The sequence below is a fragment of the Halichoerus grypus genome, chromosome 5, assembly GCF_964656455.1.
Source record: "Halichoerus grypus chromosome 5, mHalGry1.hap1.1, whole genome shotgun sequence".
NCBI lineage: Eukaryota > Metazoa > Chordata > Mammalia > Carnivora > Phocidae > Halichoerus > Halichoerus grypus.
Window position 1 is genome coordinate 92,025,968 of NC_135716.1, and position 9,691 is coordinate 92,035,658.

The following is a 9,691-nucleotide window of genomic DNA, read 5'->3' on the forward strand; positions in this document are numbered from 1 at the left end:
CCAAGAGCAGCGAGCGCGGCCAGCCCCGCCGCGGGCCCGGCCCACCTGCAGCGGAGGGCGGGGCCGGCCGGCGTCTCCCCGCCCCCCTCCGCCCCCCCCGCCCCCCCGTCTCTCCACACCCACGGCACGCTCACAGTCACACACGCTCGTGCACACTCATGCACACACAGACCCCAGGGACTGACCTCGCACACACACACACACACACACTCATTCACACATAGTTAACACATAGCCCGGATTGACCCCGCCCTGCCCCCCAACATACTTGCACCCTCAAGCGCGCGCGCGCGCACACACACACGCACATACACACATTCACAATCATACACAAAATCCAAGCCTGTTTGCTCTCACTGGAGACCCACATACATTCATACAGCCCACGGACTAACCTCCCTCCACACACACACACACACACACACACACACTCATATACACACATTCCAAGACCTGAACTACAAATATCCATATACACCCACGCCTCAACCAATGTACATTACTCACATTTAAATTCACAAACAGCCCGGAAAATGACCCCACAAATAACCACACACACCCAGACCCCCACAGCCAACCCTCTCCTAGTCCTCCTCTAACAGAGCCATCACTACCGCCGCCCACCCCCCCACCCCGTTTTTCTGGAAACTGCTGGAAGAGCACACCTCTGAAGGCGGGCAGGTAGCCCCAGGTTTTGGTCCTGATTTAACCAGGTCGGCTTCCATCTCTGAGTCTCTGTTTCCCTGTCCAAAAGGTGAGAGGATGAGAATGGCAACCTTGCAGGATGGTGGTGAAGATTATGGACAGTGGCTGGTGCCCAATAGGCACTGAACAGTTGTCAACTGTTTCTCTGAATATTTGCATGCTTCTTACTTAGTTGTGTTGTGTGGGTAGGGCTAGGGATCTCTGTGGAGAGTCTGGAATCTGGCTGGAACCCAAAGCTGCTTACATGATGAGCTCTCTTGTAGAGGCATGTCTAACCAAGTACTGTGGGCAGCTGGTGCAGGGAAACACACGCCCACCCTGAGCTAGCCTTAGTTGGGGAACTTTAGCCCCCAAAGCTGTCACTGTCCCCTCACCACCTCTCTTACGCATCCCTGTAGTCCCCACGGTCTCTCCCATATATCGCACTTCTTCAGAGGACATCACATGTTCAATGTGCCAACCTTGACCCCCACCCCCAGCCTGCCACCAGGTTTCACTGCTCACCCTTGGCAACCCAGGACACCTGCCCACCCCTCACCCACCTGTCGCCTGTCTCCAGAGGGCAGGTGCTGCTGACTCGGCAGCCAGCTTCCTAATGGTAAAGCCAGTGGTCTATCCACCGTGCTCAGGTGCAGAAATACAGAGCTTTATAAAAACGTGTGTCTTTCATCTTGAAAATGTAGACCCTTCGAGGTTACAACAGGCCAGGGATTTCCATTCCTAGTTATGATGCTCCTGAATAACCCCCATGAAATACACAGATCCTCACTAAAACTTGATGGGAAGTGACTATAATTCAGTGTAGTTTATGAAATCTAGCTACCTTACCATGTGCTTTTGTGGGAAAGGGGGTAGTGCAAAATAAACTCTATTTTAAGACAATAAATTCACATTTAAAGTCCATCTACTCTGTGTTTTCATTTGACAACCTCAAGTATCCAAGTGTAAAAGGCAAGAGCTAGAAAACTTGTCAGGAGCTGAAGGATGGTCTGCATAACCTGGAGGCCTGCCCTGGCTCCCATTTTCTATCAGCAAGTGGGTCAGGCTTATTTAGCTCTTGCCTGAAGTTGAGTTCTCCAGCATAACCTGAATTAGTAATGAAGGGAAATGTGGGTTCCATCTGCCACTCCATTGTTTCACTTCTCCATTTGTTCCAAACTCAACTAGGGAAGTGCAGTACTGTGTTGGGTGCTCTCAAGACTCCAGCATGACTATATATGTTTCACAAATTCATGCGTGTATTTCTCCCTTCCTGCCCATTCTCATGGGTAAAATGCTACTCACTAAAATTCTCCCTGTCTGCCAACATCCGACTCAAATGCCATCTCTTCCCAAAGCCTTCCCTCGTTCTCACAAGCAGAAAACATTCCTCTCCCCTATTTGAATTCACATAGCACTCTGGGTTTCTATACTCACCTTCTTACCTTGTATTGGTTATCGTACTGCCCAATAATGTGTAACTACCACATCTTATTTATCTTTTTTCCATCAAAGATCTTTCCACATAGTAGTTGCTTAAAAAAAAAAAAAAAGCCTAGCAAATGAATGAATGACTATAAAATACCACTTGCCTTTGGGAAGTTAATAATCTAATCAGGGAACAATCTAATTGAAAAGTTACGACATGCACATAAAGATAGTTAACAATAGGAGAAAATATGTAAAATGTTAAATGCACTAAAGGCACACTTTTTAAGAAGTCACTTACCCAACCTTAAGGATTCTGAATATACCTGAAAAACAGCAGTTACATGAGCAAGGCGTCTAATCAACAAAATAGACTGTACAAATTCCATGCTTTGAAGTGGACAGACTTTATATGTAGGAGAATCTCTCACACCCTCACTTAGATGCTGTTTACACTTTGTTTACAAACCTTTCTAATAAGTTTCATCATCTGATTTCTAAACCCACTGCTGATTAGACACTTAACAACGGAGAGCAGAAGGTGACCTCAGGAGACCCCAGGGCCTGCAAAGGGAAGCTTGTTCAATTCCTAAATGCCAGTTACCTCTCTTGGCATGCTGTCACATCACAGAATAATAGCGATGAGCCTGAGTCATAAAGGTTACGTGGATATTCAGTATATAGTACTCTAAGAAAACAGGAAAAATTGAAAAAAAAAATTAGAAGGATTTCCATCCAAAATGTTTGAAATGTTATAAAGTGCTGATTCTTTAAAGGGAAATGTTCTGTGAAGGCCACATATGTAAAAGCCACATATTATTTAGGTTAATAATGCCAGTGATGGGGTGCTAAAATATGGGTCATTAGTGTCGAAGGAGAGAGTCACAGGGGCCTGGACGGTCAGTCACGGTCAACTTGTCCTTACCTTGAGGAAAGAAAGAAGTAGAATGAGCAGAGATAGATGGCATGGCTGGAACAGGGATTGGTTTATCTCAAGTGCTTAATAAATATGAGTTGAATAAATGGGTAAATAGTATTTCTGTTTGGAGTATGGGTAGGGGTGTGGGGAGGCCAGTGTCTGAGACATGGTCAAGGGCAGTGGAAGAGCAGTTAGGCTCAAGATAAGCACTCACACTAAGACACAGAGCATGCAAAACTGAGTGGCCTGATTAGAAGGTAGAGAATTTTGAGTCCGACTCTAGTGTTTGAACTTTTTTAAACAGGCTAGCAACATGATAACGTGCTCATTCACCCGTCCATTCATTCAAAAACATACACTTGGTACCTACTACAAGCCAGGCAGTGTATGAACTACCAGGGATACGCAGATAACGCAACAAATATTTCCTGTGTACTTACTATGTGCTGGTCACTATTCTAGGCAGACGAAAGTTTCCGCCCTCCTAAAGTGTATATTCTAGAGGGGAGAGAGAGATGGACAAATGAGCAGCACGTGTACCGGGGGCAGACGGTAACAAGCACTAAGGAGGAAACAAAGTAGGACAGGAGATAAGGGGGGGGTGTGCACCTCCCTCTCCTGCAGGAGCTCAGGCTGCTGGATGAGGCTGCTACTTACAGCCTTGCAGCCAGTATGAGAGCCCTGTGACGGGCCCAGACACGGGGTGCAAACTGTGGGTGTACAGAAAGAAGAGCCAGCTCAGCCTGCAGAAGCAGCACGGCTTCCCCTGGCCGTGACCCTGCGAGCAGAAGTTGGAGGATGAGTACTTGGCCGATAAAGAGGGAGGAAACATTCTGGGCAAAGGCACAGAAGTGTGACAGAGCATGTCCAGGAGGCCGTATCACATGGCAGCGCGCAGCGCTGACGAGCTGGTGGCGAGCAGGGCAGGGAGGGCGCAGTGTGGGACTGCAGGTCTGGAGGCCTGAGGTGCTCCACTGCCGGTGGCGTCATGGGCCAAGGACAGGAAGGCCCAGATGTTGGAGCGGCATGCACCTGCAGGCAGTGTGGCAAGGGGCGTGCCTAAGGGAAGAAGCAGGGCTGGGGTGGGTGGGAGAGGCGTGGACACAGCCTGAAAGAGGGGGCAGAGGCCATGGTTCTGAAGGCTTTATGTGGTGAACCAGGAAGTTTGGACTTTATCTGGTAGGTAATTGGGAGTAAGATGAGCTGGTTTGAGGCGTGCAGGGTGATTTTCAGAGGAAGGAGTGAAGGCAGGAAGACCCAATCAGGCTGGTGAGACACAGGGAACCCGAATGACAGATGCCACCATCCTGGGCAGGTGGGGAATCCGGAGGAAGAAATTCAAGGAGGGAAGGGAAGGTCCGTTTTAGGCATGTTGAATGTCAGTACCGTGGGGATGTGTAGGTGTAAACAGTAATAGAACTTTGTATATTACAGGTCTTATTTATTCCTCACCGTGTAGGTATTATATCATCTGCATTTTACAGAGAAGAAGACTCAGGCACAGAAAAGTTGCATAAGTTGCAGGAGGTCACACAGCAGCTAAGAGGTGAGGCCGGGCTATGAACCCAGACTGGCTGACCACAGATATCCCATCTTTAATCCGTAAGCTATCCTGCTTTCTGGTGGCGTGGGTTTAGTACCGGGAGGAGACTGGCTGCATACAGTTTCTGGAGATTAGTTGGCAATGCAATAGATAAAGGAGCAAGAAGCGGGTAGAGAAACGCAGACTGAGAGGAAGAGAGATAAGACAGGGACAGGCGGAGGTGAGCAGGTGCCACTTTTGTGCTGTTTCGACAGAGGAAGCCCTCAAGCCTGTTTATAGACCCGGGAGAAGAAATCTTAGATTTCGAAATTTCAGAAAGAAAGGCTAACCTGGGAGACAGGTGGAAGGACAAGTCTTGCACAGGTGGAGACAGAGGTGAGCGCACAGGGTGGGTGTCAGAGGTCAAGGGCATCCAGGTATTCTCCACGAAGTAGGAGGCAGGAAGCTCCAACCGAACCTGGGAAGCTGGGAGATGAAGTATGGATGGCTTCCCAGGGGCCTTTGAGAATCTGATTGCCACTGGGATGGAAACCACAGAAAAATACACATTCCCCAGTTTTTCAAACAATTTGAATGGGCTCACATACCCTGCAGGCCTTCGGGGGACCCCAGACATAGTGCTCTCTAAAGTCTCTTCTGTGCCTAAGAACTGTCATCTTTGAGGAGTTGAGTTGAGGTGAGGGAAGGATGTTCAGTGGTAACTTGAAAAAGCCATTGAAAACGGTGGGATTTTCTAGCCCATAGCTTTGTTGGGCTTGGGAGTGGAGTCTGCGGAGGACCAGAAAGCAGACGTGCTCCGTGTGAAGCCACCGGGCCCACGGGAGCCTAACCAAGCCGTCGTGGCCACGGACCAAGTGCACTCCTGGCTCTGCAGCGAGGCCAGGCCCCCATGCCCACGCAGCTCTGCAGGTCCGGGCAGGCAGGCCCACTCCCAGGCCCTACAGCTATCATTACCTTGGGGGCTGGGAGGGAACGAAATGTCAGGTAGGGCTCAGATCTCAGGAGCAGGATCCTGCCAAGCCTGCAGTCAGCCCCTGTGCTTCTGCGGCTTTGTTATCAGTGGAAGGAGAGCGCCAGGGACAGAGAGCCTGATGAAGACACCAGTCAGTGCACATGGCCTTGGCGCTTCTAGGTGTTCCCAAGGCGATCCCACTTGCCTGGGCAGTGCAGAGGATCACACTCAGGGCCCGTCATGGGCAGGGCTGAACTGGCTAATAATACCTTCTGGGGCCTGGAAGTTTCTTCTTCGGTGTTATTTTTAATCTAGGGAGTCATCATCAGTAATTCATTACCTATTTATGAGAAACACTTGAGTAACACCCTGCATACCGTGTTAAGCTAATTACTTGGATGAACACCAGGTGGCATGACTTCCTGAGGGCGAACCAGCCTCCGGCCCTGCAGGCTTGGGCTCAGACCCCTCTGGGCTGAGGAGCACCCACAGGCATGGACAGAAGGCCCCCAGCTTCTGGCCCACACTCAGAGCCACCTCTCCCTGTGTCGTAAGCGGTCTTCATGGGTGCTGCAGAGGGGGAGGGCCAAGTCTGGGCCCGGTAGGACACCGCCATTAATCCACCTTAGTGATTGGGGTTTGTGTTCATCTTGCCTTTTTATTTTCTGTAAGTTTCTCCTGAAACTTTGCTGATTTGTGAACCATACAAATGACCAGGCAGAGAGAAGAAATTAATATTTGTTGGTTTCTTAAAATGATGTATCAGGCATTGTAATAGTAATTTTTAATCTCATCTCATTTAATGGTATTTTCCTGGTAATACTATAAAGTGGATATTTTACAAAAGCTCAGGTGGGTTAAGGGACATTCCCAAGCTCACGAGCCTGGGGCTAAACCCAGGCCTGGCTCCCAGTCAGGAATTTCTCGCTGCACTGGTCATAGATCTCTAAGATTGATTTCTTTTTCTTGTTTCTTTATTCCCTCTCCCTTTCTCTAACGATTACTGCCCTCCCCATCCTCCACCACTTATCTTTCTTTCTACCTTTCCCTTAAAAAAAAAAAAAATTCCTTTCCCGTGTTCTTTGTGTTTCTTTCCCGCCTTGGTGAGAATCTGAAAGACAAATAAATCATAAATTCCAGGATATAATAAAATTCCTTCTTTTAATTGCAAAAGACTTGAAGTTCTGAACTTACAATTATTTTTACATTTTCAGGTCAATAATAACATTTTTGGCATGTGAATGTCTGGTTGTTCCAGCACCATTCGTTGAAAAGTCCATCTTGCTCCATTGTATTGCTCTCGTGTTTTGTTAGATATGGTTGACTCTAGTCACGAGTCTGTTTCTGGTCTCGCTATTGCATTCCATTGATCTACCCTTCCCCAGCCTTGTCGGCATCTTCTTGGGATCAGTGTAGAATTCTGGACCCAAGATGTTTCTTGCTGTCCCTTAGGATAGAGGATTTTTCCTTCCACTCTTCTTCCCACAACAACGGTTCTTGGCCTATGTCCTGGGAGAGACTTTTCTACCTTCTCCCAGAAGCCATGGATCTAGAGAGTTCACTATCCCTCCCTCAGTGGTTTAATGCTTTTGCTTCAGAGGAGAAAAGGGGCCAGGGAAGCAAGCAGGGCTTTGTGCCTATCCCCCTCAGCCATCTGCTAACTTCTTCCCTCCTGTGTCAGAGAGGAGACTCTGTCAGTCTCCTTCCCTGCCCCCAATCTTTCTTGGGAGCGCCCAGTGGAGGGTCATGAAGAAGAACTCGCAACGGAAGCAGTTCTCCTGGTGTCTAGGGCCCACAGCTGTTCTAAACTGACATGCTGACCCTCCCTTGGCCTCCAAGAATTTGTTAACATTTTAGTTGACTTCTTACTCATTTGTTTGGCAGCCACATCTGTCTCCCACACTCTGCCAAAGGAGAGACACTGTGGGTCCCATTTTGCCTTCTGTCCCTCTGTGGAATTTGGTTTACTTGGTGGCCTTGTGAAGTCAGACTTCCCATGGGCTCCATAAAAGTTATAATTCTGTAGCTTATCCAGCTTTTCTTCATTGTTAGGGTGGGAACAACATTCTTTCCAGCTTTCTTCACCCTGAGTGGAAGCCTCATTCTCTTATCCTCAGATTCACTCCTTTTCTCGATAGCCCGAAGAGGTGAGTCTCCCATGTTACCCATGGGAAACTGGGCTCTTGGAGAGATTATGGTCCTCCATTGGTAGGTGATGATGCTGGGACTCCCTGGCTACCAGAAGTGTATGAAGTCTTCGTTGGGATGGGGCAGGCAGAAAGGCTGAGGGTCCTGGGAGGTGAGAGCACATGGGGCATTGAGACTGTCCAGGGAGTGAGGGTCGCAGGTACTCACTCACACCTCTGTCAGATGCAAGAATCCAGTGATCAACCAAAAACCGGGTGGCTTTCTGAAACCTAACTGGCCAAGACCCCACCCAGGGTGAAGGGGCATTGAGATGGTGTGACAAGAACATCTCCACTGCATTCAGGGGCCAGGCCAATGCCTTGCCCTGTGCCCTCTACTGCCTGCCCCACTGACCTTCACAACTATGTTCTCCTGGCACACCCAGCCTGCTCTCCCCCGCCCCCATCCACCAACACCCAGCCCGCTCTCCCCCGCCCCCATCCACCAACACCCAGCCCGCTCTCCTCCGCCCCCATCCATCATGCAGACACACTCTCCCACTTGCCATTTCTCAAGCATGCCCCTCCTTTCCCTGACATTATGGACCTCTCAAGGTGTCACTAACTTGCAATGCCCTTCCTACTCCCACAAAGCTCCTCTCTCCACCTGGGGTTCTGCCAGTCCAAAGCTGAGGATGGGGGAAAAGACGTGGGTTTGCATTGCATATGTGAAATGAAACAAAGGCTGTGAGTAGGAAGGGCAGGAGGATAGCGCCCCAGCAAAGGTGGGAGACAACTCAGAGGGTACTCAAAGGGGAGGAGAGACTGAGACGGTCAAAAATGAAATTGCTAATTTTATTATAATTTCAGAACAGTGCTGGAGATGCGCCTCATCTCTCAGTGCTAGTGTTTTGGTCAGATGCAGGTGTCCAGCTACAAATGAGACAGAATTAGCCCAGCAGGGTAACAGTGACAGCTCATATTGGGAATCCTCTTCAAGGCTGGCTGTGTGGAGGGGGTCTGGGTGAGGCTCCCCGGGCTGCAGACAGAGTGAGCGGAGGCAGGGTAGAGGCACCTTCGTGAATGGCTTGAGGGGTTGGGGAGGGTCTAATGCCAGAGTGAATTCAGCCCCACCATCAGCGATTCAATACTGTACCGTGTTCTCCATCCCGTGTCTTTAAAAGGCTAATCTTTCGGGGCGCCTGGGTGGCTCAGTTGGTTAAGCGACTGCCTTTGGCTCAGGTCATGATCCCAGGGTCGTGGGATCGAGCCCCGCATCGGGCTCCCTGCTCAGCGGGGAGCTTGCTTCTCCCTCTCCCACTCCCCCTGCTTGTGTTCCCTCTCTCGCTGTCTCTCTCTCTCTCTCTCTCTGTCAGTTAAATAAATAAAAATAAAATCTTTAAAAGTTTAAAAAAATAAAGGCTAATCTTTCTAAGGGTAATATGTTTGATTCTTTTGGTTCAATCTTATGTTAATCGCAAAGGCTTTGAATCCATTAGAACTGAGTTCAAATCCTGACTCTACCAATTCCCAACAATGAGCACTGTGAACCTTTTGTTCTTAGTTCTTAACTCCCTGAGTGTCCATTTCCTCACGGGTAAAAGGAGGATAATGATACCCACCTTCCAGGTTTGTCATGAGGATGAAATGAGATAATGTGCATAAAATGCCCCACATGAGCGTCTGCCACAAGAATCATCCATTTGTCCATTCACCGAATATTTATTGAGCAGCTACTAATGGTAGGTACCACTCTACATGCTGGAGATTCAGCAGCAAACAAATTCCCACCATCATGGAACTCATGTTCTAGAGCAGGGCAATAAAAAAATAACTAAATAAGTAAATATAAAGTATGTCAGTAAGGACCTCAGGGAGCAATAAAGCAAGGGGATAGGGATCCTGGGGGAAGGGTCACTATTATAATTTTCTGTAGGGTGGTCAGAAGGCCTCTTTCCTCATGCGATTTGGACAGGGTCTGAGAAAGTGAGGGAGTGAGTGCCCAAGATCTGGGGGGAAAGTTGGCAGAATAGAGGAGA